General features: G+C 37.5%; 1 non-coding gene across 1 annotated transcript; it reads left to right on the top strand.

Moving 5' to 3' along the window:
• Positions 1-485: 485 nt before the first annotated feature.
• On the top strand, positions 486-588 carry LOC149813141 (small nucleolar RNA R71). Its single transcript, XR_016428434.1, has one exon. It is a non-coding gene; the product is annotated as a small nucleolar RNA R71 (small nucleolar RNA).
• The last annotated feature ends 13,644 nt before the right edge of the window (positions 589-14,232 follow it).

Genomic DNA, 14,232 nt, shown 5'->3' with positions numbered 1-14,232 from the left:
TCCATGAAAAATTGGGATGGTTACGCCAACCCGGATTGTATGTCGATGAAAATGGGTTATTCGGCGGTCTGACGTAACCCTGAGCTGCCTGAACTTGTTCTTGAACAAATTCAGGGTACTGAGCTGCCGAAGGGCACTCAGTGATCTCGTGTGCCGGACTGGCACAAAGAGTACACACCTGCTGTGTAGTGGATGGTCCTGAGAGAAGCTGGCCCAGCTTCTGAGCAATCATGTCTACCTTGCACTGTAGTGCAGTAGATGGACCAACTTCAAGAACACCAGCTTTTTTCTGAATGCTGGGTGTGGCTCTATCAGATTGAGAGCTCGAAGCATGGTGGAGTGAATTCTCGGCCAATGTATCAAATAGCCTCCATGCTTCGTCCTCGCTCTTCAACATGAATGTCCCTCCGCATGAAGAGTCGATCATCTAACGATTCTTGTCAGACAATCCATCATAGAAGCTCTGCACCAGTTGCCATTTCGGCACCTGATGATGGGGACATTTCCTGAGGAGATCCTTCATTCTCTCCCAGGTCTCATGAAAGCGCTCACCATCTAGCTCTGAAAAGCTAGTGATGGCTCTACGATATTGGTTCGTGCGACCAATGGGAAAGTATTTCCTAAGAAACTCCTGTTGCAACTGATCCCAGGACTCTATTTCTACAGAATCTAAGGACTTTAGCCAATACTTGGCTTTGTCCTTCAATGAAAAGGGGAATAGAGTCAACCTCAACGCATCATCATCGAAATTTTGTATCTTAACAGTAGAACAGATTTCGAGGAATTCATCTAAGTGTCGGTAGGGATCCTCATGACTAAGGCCATAAAAGGATGGAAGCATTTGAATAATGCTGGCCTTAATCTCATAATGTGGCACTCCTACATCGGGTCTCCGAATGCAGGATGACTGAACATAGTCTGTGGGAATGAAGTATTCCCGCAGAGGGCGTGAAAGAACTGGGGGTGGAGGTGGAGGATCCATGTCAGCCATTGTTGCCGAACTTCGATTTGAATGTAAAATTCTCTCTGGGTTGTCAACAAATGGGTGTAATGGGGTTCCTAGACCTCGTCGACCCTGCATACACTGGTACTAAGACCAGATGTAAGCGAACGACCTAACTCTAAGAAATATAAACTAACACAAATACTAAAATGTAAATAAACAAATAACAGTAACTAAAAACAAACAGATATGCTATATAGCTATGTCAGAATTCTATACTAAATGATTAAGTAACAAAGTAAACTATTCTAAAATGCTAAAACAAATAAATACAGGAAATCACAAACTATGTTTTTCTAAAACCCACCTGTCTAATCGCTCCTTGCAGAATGAATTTTAAGTGAATCCTAGAAAGAACAGAATGTGAATCCTATATTTACTAACTATGTTAATCCTATATTCACTTACTAATCCTACTAACTAAAAATAAAACGACTAATTAACTAACTAAAACAAATTAATAAATCAAACTCTAAGAAATAAAGTAATTAATTCGCCGTTCCCCGGCAACGGCGCCAAAATTTGGTTGATATTTTCAAATGATCTTTTTAAAACAATTATTTTCAATAAAACTTTGGAAAATCGTTAACCAAAAATATAAAAACCGACTTTCCACAAAGTGGTAAGTACGGGTCGAATCCTCAGGGAACAGGAATTAAGCACAATATTTCTAGAAAATTTAATTTATTAATGACAACTGTCAATCTACAATTATCAAATTAATACAACTACAATTAATCACTAAAAGGAAAATAAACAAGCAATCAGTCTTCTGCTCCACACCAAGGGTCTTTCCGTCTTTTCGCCAATTAGAGAATCTTTGCACTTGGACAATAACCCTGGAAACTAAAATATGTTTTTCACCTAAAAATGCAGAAAATGCTAAGTTAGTATTCTATTCTAACAATGCAAACAATAACTAAAACTAGTTCTAATTTTACAAAAATAATAAAACAAATACTAATTATCCCACAAAAATTAAATAAAATATTAAGTTAATTCTAGAATTAACCAAAGTACTTCTACTAATGCTGTATGATGATTATGCAACTCCTAAAATGCAGAAACTACTGAAAACAAGTCTAAAATGCCGAAACTAGGAAAATTACGAAACTGCCCCTAACTAGTGTAAAATAGCATTCTGACAGGTTATCGGAAAACCGCTGTTTGACAGGGCAAACGAGGTCCGATTTTCCTTAAATTTGTTCTGTTCTGCAACTGACAGATTAAACAAACTGACAGTTTTTACGGAATTGAAAAAAAGTATCCGGAACTCCAGATATAAGCGTTTCAAATCTGGGAAAAATCAGGATATCGCAAGTCCTGTAATTTGAAATCCAGAAAAAACGGTTTTCGCAAAACGCTTAAAAATCAGACCAAATCAACTCCGAATGAGCTGAAATTTGGTCTGCAGTTAAATAACACGTCAATAAAGTGAATAGAAGAAAAAAATTTGGAAAACACAAAGTTTTTGCACAGAAAATAATGCTAATGCGACAGGGCAAAAATCTGGTTTTTATTTGAGTGCACTATTCACTTTAAGAATCTATTTTAACACTCTAAAAGACAAATCAAACCTAATGCAATCTAAATGACACTGTATAGCAGTGTATATGCAGATGATTATTATGAATACACTAAATGCACGACGAACGAAACACGATAAGCAAATTATGACTATAACTACGTTAACTAACCATGTAAATGCAACTATGCTAAACAATAAAATGCAATCTAACTACTAAGTTAACTAATATCTAACTATCATTCAATCCATCACAAAACACATCTCACACATACTAAACAAATACGATATACGTACACACACTTCTACACTAAAACTAAATTAGATAAATAAACTAATTAGTATAAATATCAAAAGAAATAACACTGAATGGACTTACTTCAGTAAAGAACAACGGCTAGGGTTAGGGTTTACTCGATCAACTCAACTAGGCTCGGTTTTGACTTGAGTAGGTTCGGATTGGGTTTGGATGAACTCGGATTGGATTAGGTAGGCTCGGTTTTGACTAGGTTGAGAGAGATAGGCTCGAGCTAAGGTGGACTCGACTCGGACTAATGTGGACTCGGCTAGGTTTGACCTAACTAGTTGGGTTTGGTTGACTTAGGTTAAGGTTGACTCGACCTCGGTTTGGACTCACCCTGGGTTAGACTAAAACTTGACTCGGGTTAGGTCTTGGTCTTGGGCTTAGGCTTATTAAGATTAGGTTGAACTCGGTTTAGGGTTGACCTAGTCACTAGGGTTGGTTGGGTTTAGGTGGGCTTGGACTAAGTTTGAATCAACTAGGTTTGACTTAGATAGGTTAGGTAGACTAGGTTGACCTAAACTTAGGTTAGGGTTGACTCCACTAAGCTTGACTAAGGTTGGGCTTTGGTCTTAGACTCGACCTAGGCTCGGTTTGACTAGGTTAGGTCTAGACTAAAGTAGTAACCTCCTAATTAATCTACAATTAATCCAAAGTTCACGATTTTAATGGAGAAGGTTGGGAAAATAAGGTAATAATGGTAATTGCTCAAACTTTGAAATAAATTGGATTCTCCATAAACCGTCCTACTTAATGAGGGAGTTACTCTCCTTAATTGTATTTAACTCTCACTTTGGAAAATGAAAAGTCCAACTTAGAAGAAAACCCCACGATTTTTGCTTTCTCAACTTGAGTAAAGAGCATTTATTCCTTTCTGAAAATCGTGGGACTTAATTTGGAATTTTAGTTTAATTTTCAAAAACACTTTCCAAGATCAAAGACTAACTCCTACTTTAATGCACATCCAAAATTTATTTCCTCCTTAAATATCCCACACGATTTTTGGGGAATCCACTCTTTCCAAAAACTTTTTAAATGCAATTACCTTAATTACCTCCCCTCTCAAAATCGCCAACTCTAAATTAAGAATATACTATCAAAGACTTTAAGACTCACCTAGGTAATGAAAAGGCCTAATTGAAAAACACGATTTTCTAAACTTAAATGCTGCCCTAATTACCAAAACCTACTTAATTAACCCCTAAAAACGGCTAGAAAAGAAAACCCTAATACATTGAACCTAGACACCTTCCTAACTCAACTAATGACAATTAAGGCTTTCTAAAAAAATCGACCAAGAGCTCAAGGGGAGCTCTAATGGCTGCCGCCCCACCTTGGGGAAGAAGAAGACTAATAAAATAAATAAAAAAAAACAAAATTTTCAAACTAAAAAATTGAGTAACCTAAATAACAAGCAATTTGAGAAACTAAATTAAATGATCTAAAACAAAACTCCTAATTACACAAATGAAAACATGAATAATACTATGCTGAAATTCATGAAAAACCGAAACACACTACATTACACAAACACTATAAAACCAAAACTCTACGAAAAATCGATTTTTGATAATTTTCCAATATGCTTAAAATACTCAAACAATAAAACACTCACACGTTCATTAGAAATATCATAAACTACTGAATTTACCCCCACACAACTCTACTAGACTGTAAAAATGTCAACCACACAAACTAATAACAAATTGAAACACAAAAATTACCCGCACTTCTAAAAAAAAAAATTTCTAAACCAAAGAGGAATAAACAAAAGAATTCAAAAGACAACATAAACTCAAAGCAAAATAAATCTACAGTAAACTTGCTGGAACATGATCTACGTAGGTTCAACTAACCCAGCTTTGATGCCAAAAACCGAACTAAGGCAAAACTTGAAAATAAATCAAAATCGGCTAGAATGGTTCTAGCCGATTTATGGATTTTTAATGAAAAACGCCTCTGTTCAAGCTCCCAACACCCAAAATAACTCAAACTAATATTTTTGAATGCTTTTTATGTAGAAATAACACAGCCACACACGTTAGAGAAGACAACCCAAATCGGCTAGAAGAAACTCTAGCCGATTTACCCGTTTTTCTTAAAAAATGATGAAAATCGATACTCGAACATGTAAACAATAAAACAAACCTAGATCTAACGTGCTGGTCTATGCACGGACTCTATTCTAAGGTTGAAAACAAAAAAAAAAGCAAGAAACACTTAGAAAATAAAGAAAAGAAGACCAACACTCACTTTAGGTTTTAGCTAGAAGAGAAGGAAGAAGAAGACCTACCTTTTGGAAGATCCGACGACCGGGGGGATGAAGAAGAGCGGACCGTGGTTGGAGATGTACGTTCTATACAGTTCGAGGATGCTGTACTTCACCAAAAACGGCACCTATTGCAACTGCTACACGTTGGAGATCCACCGACGATGGAGTGTGGGCCGATACTCGATCGGAGGGTGTAGAAAGCCGGATGGAGGTAGGGCCGGCTCACCTTGGTGGTGTGTTGTGCACTCCCGCCCAAGGTTAATGGTCTCCACCTCTGCTACACCTGCAAAAGTACAGAAAAATGGTGAAAAGACAGCAAGGAACAAGAAAGAAATGAAAAGCAACAAAAGAAAACTCAAAAATATGCTTGAAAATCAAGCATAGGTCGATCTTCAATGGCCAACACGTGGGGGAGATGGAGAGGAAGGAGCTGCTGCTGTAGAGTCACTGTAGGGGGCGTCCAAACACAGCCAAAGACGCCTAGGGCTTCTCTAAAAAGTATATTTATACTTTTTGGAATTTGCAAAAACAATGTTATAAAAAAATATTTTCTAGGCGCCTCTTTTTGGGGGGTTTTCAGAAAAACTTTTTGAAATGGATCTGGATAGGCGTGTGGGTTGGGTTTTGGACTTTTAAAGAGTTGATCCAAGGTCCAATTAACCTAATTAGGTCGGATATGGATCCGATCCACCAAGAAATCCGTACCCAAACACTGAAATAGCCATAACTCTCTCATTTTAACTCCGATTTTTCTGAAATTCGAACCATAGCCCCTTACTATCAAAACACATCTAAACATGGGTTTAAAACCTTAAACTTGATACAAAATGCATGAAAAACTTGTTTACATGATGTGCATTTCATGCATCATCATTTACAGATGCCCCTCTTTGCTGCTAAGCCGGTTGAAAGCCGAGCTTAGTGGCAAAGAAAACACACCAAATTTGGATTATAAAAATGCCCCAGTTAGATAAATATGACTGGGTATGAAAGGATTAATTCAAATGATGATGGTAGATATGAAATGGACAATTTTATTTCAAAAGAAGTGAGATTCGGGTTTTGCCCTTAACCTGGATGGGACGGGAAAATACCTCGTGTAGAAACGAAGCTCAGGTTTGACCCTTAACCTGACCGGGAAATGAAATACCTCATCAAAGTGAAGCTCAGGTTTAACCCTTAACCTGATCGGGCGGAAAATGAAATACCTCATCAAAGGAGGCCTAGGTTTGTACCCTTAACCTGATTGGGCAGAAAATGAAATACCTCATCAAAGGAGGCCCAGGTTTGTACCCTTATCCTGATCGGGCAGAAAATGAAATACCTCATCAAAGGAGGCCCAGGTTTGTACCCTTATCCTGAATGTGCAGAAAATAAAATACCTCATCAAAGGAGGCCCAGGTTTATACCCTTAACCTGATTGGGCAGAAAATGAAATACCTCATCAAAGGAGGCCCAGGTTTATACCCTGATCCTGATTGGGCTGAAAAATGGAATACCTCATCAAAGGAGGCCCAGGTTTATACCCTTAACCTGATTGGGCAGAAAAATGGAATACCTCATCAAAGGAGGCCCAGGTTTATACCCTTAACCTGATTGGGCAGAAAAATGGAATACCTCATCAAAGGAGGCCCAGGTTTATACCCTTAACCTGATTGGGCAGAAAAATGGAATACCTCATCAAAGGAGGCCCAGGTTTATACCCTTAACCTGATTGGGCTGAAAAATGGAATACCTCATCAAAGGAGGCCCAGGTTTATACCCTTAACCTGATGGGGCAAAAAAAGGACGGAATCCTCGAAAGAAGAGACCGTGATGAAACCTTCGGATTTCCGCACAATGAATCCGATAGGGGTTTTGCAAAAGGAAGGAAATTGGGGTCCCTAAAGCTTGAAAAGGGATTGATTTTGGGCGTCTCATTGCTGAGACTAAATAGCTTTTGAAATTGCCTTTTGCTGAAATTGGTGGCTTAATCTCAAGCCGAAATTGGACTGTCTATGGTGGGACAGTGGGGACACAGGGAAGTGTGCGAATCTGAGAGCCCGTGCGCTCAAATTATACCAAAGAAGGGAAGGAATCTTGAAAACTCCCGTAATCAAGTCCTAAAAGGGATGGTGTCAGGATGCGCCAAAGATGAACCTCAAGCTCTCGCTTCATGCCAGGATAGCTAGAAAATATTGTCAAAATGTTGAAAATTGTTGTTGATTGAAAATGATGCACATTGTTTTGAAAGTATTCCCTCTTTTCTACCTGAAGTATTATCTCCGACTGGGCTTAACTCCATAGAATCAAGATTCGAATTCAAATTGCTTGCGATTGGCTTTCTTTCAAGGAAGCTATCAATTTCCTTGATATGGACGGGAAAGAAAGTATTCTCGATATTGCGAGAGCTATTGTTGAAAGAATATTGATAAAATAATTTCACAAAATTAAAGAAGATTCTTGATAGATTCGGCAGTCTGATATCCTGGGATTCTTTTCTCATGATGATCTTTCTGCACTCCTTTTCTTTTTTTTTTTTAGCAGATTGGAGCTCTCTTGGATTTTTCGGGAATTACATCATCCTTCATTTTGTAGATGTCCTGACTTTTCTCTCTTTTTTTCCTTGGGAAGGGTACGTCACAAACTCCTTCATCTCAGAGATGTTCTGATCCTTCTTTTCTCTTAGGGATTATCTTGATAGTTATTGGCAAATTGGTTGGGAATCTCTTGATGATAGCTGGAATTAAATATCTTTTAGGGTTTGTCGGTAGGCTCATCACACTCGCCTTCATCTCGACGGTGATCTGAACTTTCCCTGGAAGGATCCGTCACAAACTCCGTCATCTTGGAGATGATCCAAATCTTCTTTGGCCCCGGGGGCCGACTCGCCTAATTCGCCTTCATCTTGACGACAATTGAGAGATCCCTTTTGCAGATATTTAATTGAGCTTAGGTGATTGAGGAGATATGAAAATTGAGTGGATTTTTCTGTATCACCCAGGATATTTCGGCTGCTTTATTCTTCAAGAATGATCTTTAAAAATGTGTCATTGACTGCGATCAATATCAATCACTTATGGCTTTGCAACAACATTGAGTTTTCTTTACTGGCCATATCGCGGATTTATTCTTCATCCTTTTGGTTGGCCAATAGAAAGATTTTGAACTTTGAATCCTTTTTCGCGAAAGCTTTGTCCTTTCGGAAGTAATACTGAGGGTATTCTGAGGTAATAATTTTGTGCAATAAAGATTTTTGAAATCAACAAATATTTAATGACAAATTGGCAAAATTTTCTTGAAATCCTTTTGTGAAAGCGAGCATTTGAAGCACAACGCAACACATCAATGACAAAAATTCTCTTCTCCTTTCCCCAAAGGAGAAGATTCAGAAATTGGAATTGGGAATTACTCCTCTCTTCCCTGAAGAGGAGGTGTTTGCAAAACGAACTTTCGAAGAGAAATTAAACTTTCGTCAAAACTTCCTAACATTAGGCTTCTCTTATGGAAAGGGGGCCGGAATTGGTGAGGTTGGTAAATTGGTCATGAAGGAACGAGTTCATCACACTCTCCCTGAAAAGAGGGTCCTTCATGATGAAATGGCCTAGTCTGAAATTATGGGGCCACAAGGAAAGCAAGTCTCCGTCGAGTCTCTCCCTATAAAAAGGGTTCCTTGTGTGAAATTTGAAATTTTGTTTTGCAAACGGTTCACAAAGACACGAGTCCCTTCAAACTCTCCCTAAAAAGGGGCTAAGTGAATGAATTGGATAGCATGCAAAAAGAGCGAGCTCCCTCGAACTCTCCCTATAAAAAGGGTCTCTCGCAAGAAAATTTTTTTTTTTTGAATTGGTATTGAGTGACCAAAAGGTCAAAATTTGGAATTTTGAATTTTGAATTTTGAATTTTTGAAATTGGCGTTTTTGAGGGAAGATTCGAATCGGAATTCAACTCTTCAAGGAAAACTACATGAATTGGATTTTGAAAGAGAATTCGAGTCGGAACTCGAATCTTCTAGACCAGTTCTGAATTGGATTTAGAAGAAGATTCAAGTCGGGACTCGGATCTTCTAGACCAACTCTGAAGGAAAGGAAAACTCGGATCGGAACCTGAATCTTTGAAGGAAAACCAGGTCCATTATGGAAGGAAAAGAAATCCGAGTCGGAACTCGAATTCCAAAGGAAAACTAAACCGGTTAGAAGAAAAAGAAATTCGAGTCAGAACTCGAATTCCTGAAGGAAAATTAGATCAAATAGATGGAAAGAAAATTCGAGTCGAAACTCGAATCCCAAAGGAAAACTAAACCGGTTGGAAGGAAAAGAAATTCGAGTCGGAACTCGAATTCTTGAAGGAAAACTGGGTCAACCAAAAGGAAAAGAAATTCGAGTCGGAACTCGAATCCCAAAGGAAAACTAAACCGGTTAGAAGGAAAAGAAATTCGAGTCGGAACTCGAATTCCAAAGGAAAACTAGGTTTAACTAGAAAGAAAGAAGATTCGAGTCGGTGCGTATGGATTAAAAGGGTTAACGGTTTGGATTCGCCAAATGACAGGTGCGTGAAATGAGAGATTTGTTTATCCTGCCTGCATACGGAATATTTGTAGATAAAAACAAAATTTTAAAATGCCCCAGTGTAACTGGGAAAAGAATTTTGATCATTATTGAAGAAAATTTGGAAGAATTACAAAGAATAGAGAATTGTTCAAGTATAGAATTTTTTCCAATGTCGAGCATTGATGGGATCTGGTAATTCTATTCCATCAGCATTGATGAGCCGATATGAATTGCGAGGTAGTGCCTCTTTGACAACATAAGGACCTTCCCAATTTGGCGACCATTTGCCACCCGGACGGTGCCTAAGATAAGTTGTTGATCTGAGCACTAGATCATTGACCCGAAATTTTCTCTCAATGATAGATTTTGCATATTGTCGGGCTATCCTCTGGCGATAGGATTGAGCATGCTCTGCTGTTCTGAGCCTTCTTTCATCGAGCAAATCAAGTTGTACCAGTCGCTGTTGCTGATACTGATCAAGAGGTAATTCTAGAAGTGATGCAAATTTCAGAGCAGGTTTCTGAACATGTAGAGGCAGTACTACTTCAGTTTCGTAGACAAGTTCTGACGGAGTAGCATTCGTTGGAGTTCGAATGGTGGTTCTGTATGCCCATAATGCATCATGAATCTTTTCATGCCAGTCACAGCCCGTTTCTAAAGTTCGCTCCAGGATTCGAATCAGAATCTTATTGGTGGCCTCTGCCTGACCATTCCCTTGAGGATAATAAGGAGCAGAAAAATGATGATGAATTTTGAACTTTGAGCAGAATGTCCTCATTCTCTCATTCTTGAAATGACTGCCATTATCTTATACAATATCATGCGGTATACCGAAACGGCAAAGGATATTCTTATGGATGAAAGAAACCACGTGCCGACCTTCTACTGTGCGTAGAGTGACTGCTTCTACCCACTTAGTAAAATATTCTGTTGCGGCCAGAAAATATTTATGACCATTGGAGGCTGAAGGAGTGATGGGGCCTACGACATCGAAAGCCCACATGGAAAATGGCCATGGCGAGACGACAGATTGCAAGTATGTCGCTGGTGCATGAATGGAAGGCGCATGCATCTGACATTGAACGCACTTCTTCACAAAACGATAGCAATCTTGTTGCATAGTTCTCCAATAATATCCTGCTCGGATGATTTGTTTGACGAGAGTCTGATAGCCAACATGACCACCGCAAATGCCTTCATGTGCTTCTTGCACAACTTCTTTGGCTTCTTCTTTGTCCAAACATCTGGAATACTCAGAACTGAATCCACGACGATAAAGGACGTCGGCAAGAATAAAATATCGAGCAGACATGCGTTGAATTGCTCGCTGCTCTCTCTTTGATAATTCTGGAGGAAATTCGCCAGTTTTAATGAAATTCTTGATATCATAATACCAGGGCTTCTTCCTTTGCTCAGTCTGGTTTATCTGCTCTACTGGGACGAAAGCGGGTTGATCAAGTCTGCCAATTTCAAATGAGCGACAAGATTCTCCACTCCTGAAAGACATGATGGATCCCAGATTAGCTAAACTATCTGCAACTTGATTGAAATCTCTCTTGATATGAAAAAGATGGAATTCTTCGAATTTGTTGGCAAGAGCTGAGACAATCTTCTGGTAAGGAAGTAATTTCTGATCTTTCACTTGCCATTCGGCCAGAACTTGATTGACGATTAACAAAGAATCGCCATAAGCATGCACTCTTCTGACATTAAAATCCTGTAGAATTTTCAGACCTTGTATCAAAGCTTCATACTCGGTCATATTATGAGTGCACTGAAAATCTAGTTTAAGAGAAAAGGGAATCATCTCCTTCTCTGGTGTAATTAGCAGAATTCCGATTCCTATGCCTGCTATATTCTTGGAACCGTCGAAGAATAAATTCCAAATTGGGGATTGTTGAATATTGCAGATCCGCTCATCGGGGAAATCATCCTCAGCTTTAACATCCTTTGTTAGAGGAAAATCTGCTAATTGGTCTGCAATTGCTTGGCCTTTGATAGATTGCTGAGAGACATATTCCAGGTCGTATTGCATTAATAGGACTTGCCATTTGGCGATTCGTCCGCTGAGAAATGGCTGTTCAAGGACGTACTTGAGAGGATTTAATTTAGATAAAATCTTGACTTCAGACGCCAATAGATAATGTCGCAATTTCTGACACATCCATACCAGAGCTAGGCATGTCTTCTCTATCTGAGAGTATTTCTTCTCATAATCAATAAAGGTCTTGCTCACATAGTAAATGGCATGTTCTATCAAGCTGCCTTCTTCGTATTGCCATTTCTTTGGCGACCGTTATGGAAAATCGCCAAACCTGTTATCATCGCAAAATTTTTACTTTTGCAAGTCAAACTGACCTTTGAAAAGTTTTTGAAAATAACTTGCCTCCGTTTTAAAATTCGGGAAAATTCCGTAGAATGGGACTCGCCTGTCGGTACGAGGTTCAACCGTTCCTGCCACCTTTAACAGAGGTAATTGAACCAAGGATCAATCTTATGCTCTACTCTATTCAACTTGTCTAAATCATATTCTAATTTCTAAATGCACATAGAATCAGGCATGTGCTATGAATTTTCAGAAAATGCACATTTTGAAAACATGATGTTTGCTTTGAATGATTGAAATATTAAGAAAATGTAAATCTTGGAAATGATATCACATGAAAATCGTGAAATGGGATTTTGAAATGTACTTCTAAGAGAAGTAAAAATCGATTTTGAGGAATCCTTGACATTTGGTGAAAATCGATTCTGAGAAACTTGGTTTCTCTGAATTCAAAATTTGAAATTGAAATTCTAACTTAGAAAATTTGAATTTGGAACTTGGGAAATATTTGAAATATCATTGGCAAATCCATATTCTTTTGAATAAGACTTAGAAAAATTCTAACTTCAAACTTTGAAATTGACTGCATAACTTTGGAAAATTGAGTTTATGAACTTGAAAAACACTTGAAATATTCTTTGAAATTCAATGCTTTTGGGAAAATCGATTTTGCTATAAGACTTGGGAGATTTTGACGAAATGAACTTCTTTGAATTGAGATTTGAATTGGAATTGGCAAATGCATGAAATGAATGAATATGGATTTGAGGAATTGAGAAATACTTTTTGTATTTTTGAGAAATGCAGTGCATTTTGAAATTAGCCTAAGAGTGTAGGCTGAATGTGGCTAATGTGAAGATCATAAATCTAAGTATCATTCGTATTTTGACTATGGCCATAAATACAAATTCCACCAAGTTTATAAACTTCATAGAAGGTAGTGCATGTGCCATTCGTGTAGACCATAGTGAGTTTGAATATGCATGAATCATCATCTATCACACATTAACATTATTTAAAAAAATAAACTATATGCAATGATGCCTAAGCTAAGCAGGAAATGTAAATTCTTATTCCAAAGTTTAATTTAATTTACATCACTATTGAAATTTAAATACATGAAAAATAAAGTCTTCAATGTACCTGCAAAACTAGAAAACTTTGTTAATGAAAATATGTTGGCTTTTCTAGATTTATCCAACAATATCAGGAAATTGTTGGATTTTGCTAGATATAAGCCTTTTTGCCATGATTCCCTTAAATCAAAATGATAAAGTATGAAGAAATAATAAAGGTAAAATATAAAATTTCAAAATTGGGGTGAAAATGACCAAAATACCCCTAATAACAAGACTATGGCCTTGAAATTAGGGTTTTTAGAAAGATATTTTTATAAAATGCAAGTTTTGAAATTTGAATGGAATAAACTCAAACCAAATATGCTATGACATGATTAAAAATATGAAATTAGGGTTAGGGATTTCGAAATTTAGGTCAAATGACCCAATTGCCCCCGATAGCAAGACTATGGCCTTGAAATCAGGGTTTTCTGAAATAGATTTTGGTAAAAACTTAGGTTTTATGCACTAAATGAAATCAAATGAGCATCAAATTAAACCTAAAGCATCCTAATATGATTATGAACATGATTAAACACTAAAAATATATGCTTATGCACGAAAATTCAATAATATCACAAAAACTGTGATTTTAGCAGTGTTTTTGGATCTTTCAGGAACCCGGTTTTGCAATTTGCTTAATTCAGCCATCAAATGGATTCCAAAATCCATAAAAATTGGTACCTGCACTTGTTATAACCCTAATGTCGAATTGGAATTATAAAAATAAATTTTTGACATTAAATTAATCCGAAAATTGCATTAAACCCTAAAAATATGCTATTTTTGACCTAATTCACCAACCAGTCTCAATCCAAGACCTGAACCAGGGGTCAAATCTCCATGGAAATTTATGAAATTTTACAAAGACTAACTAAGAATAAAAACAGAGATTTCCCAATTTACAGATTGGAAAAATCATCTCTGGTTAGGGCGAAAACCTTCCGGCAATCTGGGCTAAAATATATCACTCTTAACAAGGATTAAAACAACTATTCCAGATTGAAAATACAGACATAAATAGAAATCCTAAACAAAAATCTCTGAAATTTTAGTGGTGCACAGTAGACAGAAAAATAACAATACTCATTTTTTACAAATCTAGAATCGGATCTGTGGTTTGGGATTTATGACTAACACAAGTATGATTAGGGTTTT

The sequence above is a fragment of the Nuphar pumila genome, chromosome 16, assembly GCF_984573655.1.
Source record: "Nuphar pumila chromosome 16, dmNupPumi1.hap1.1, whole genome shotgun sequence".
NCBI classification, from domain to species: Eukaryota; Viridiplantae; Streptophyta; class Magnoliopsida; order Nymphaeales; family Nymphaeaceae; genus Nuphar; species Nuphar pumila.
The sequence above is the reverse complement of the archived record's forward strand: the minus strand, read 5'-3'. Positions and strand labels throughout refer to the sequence as shown.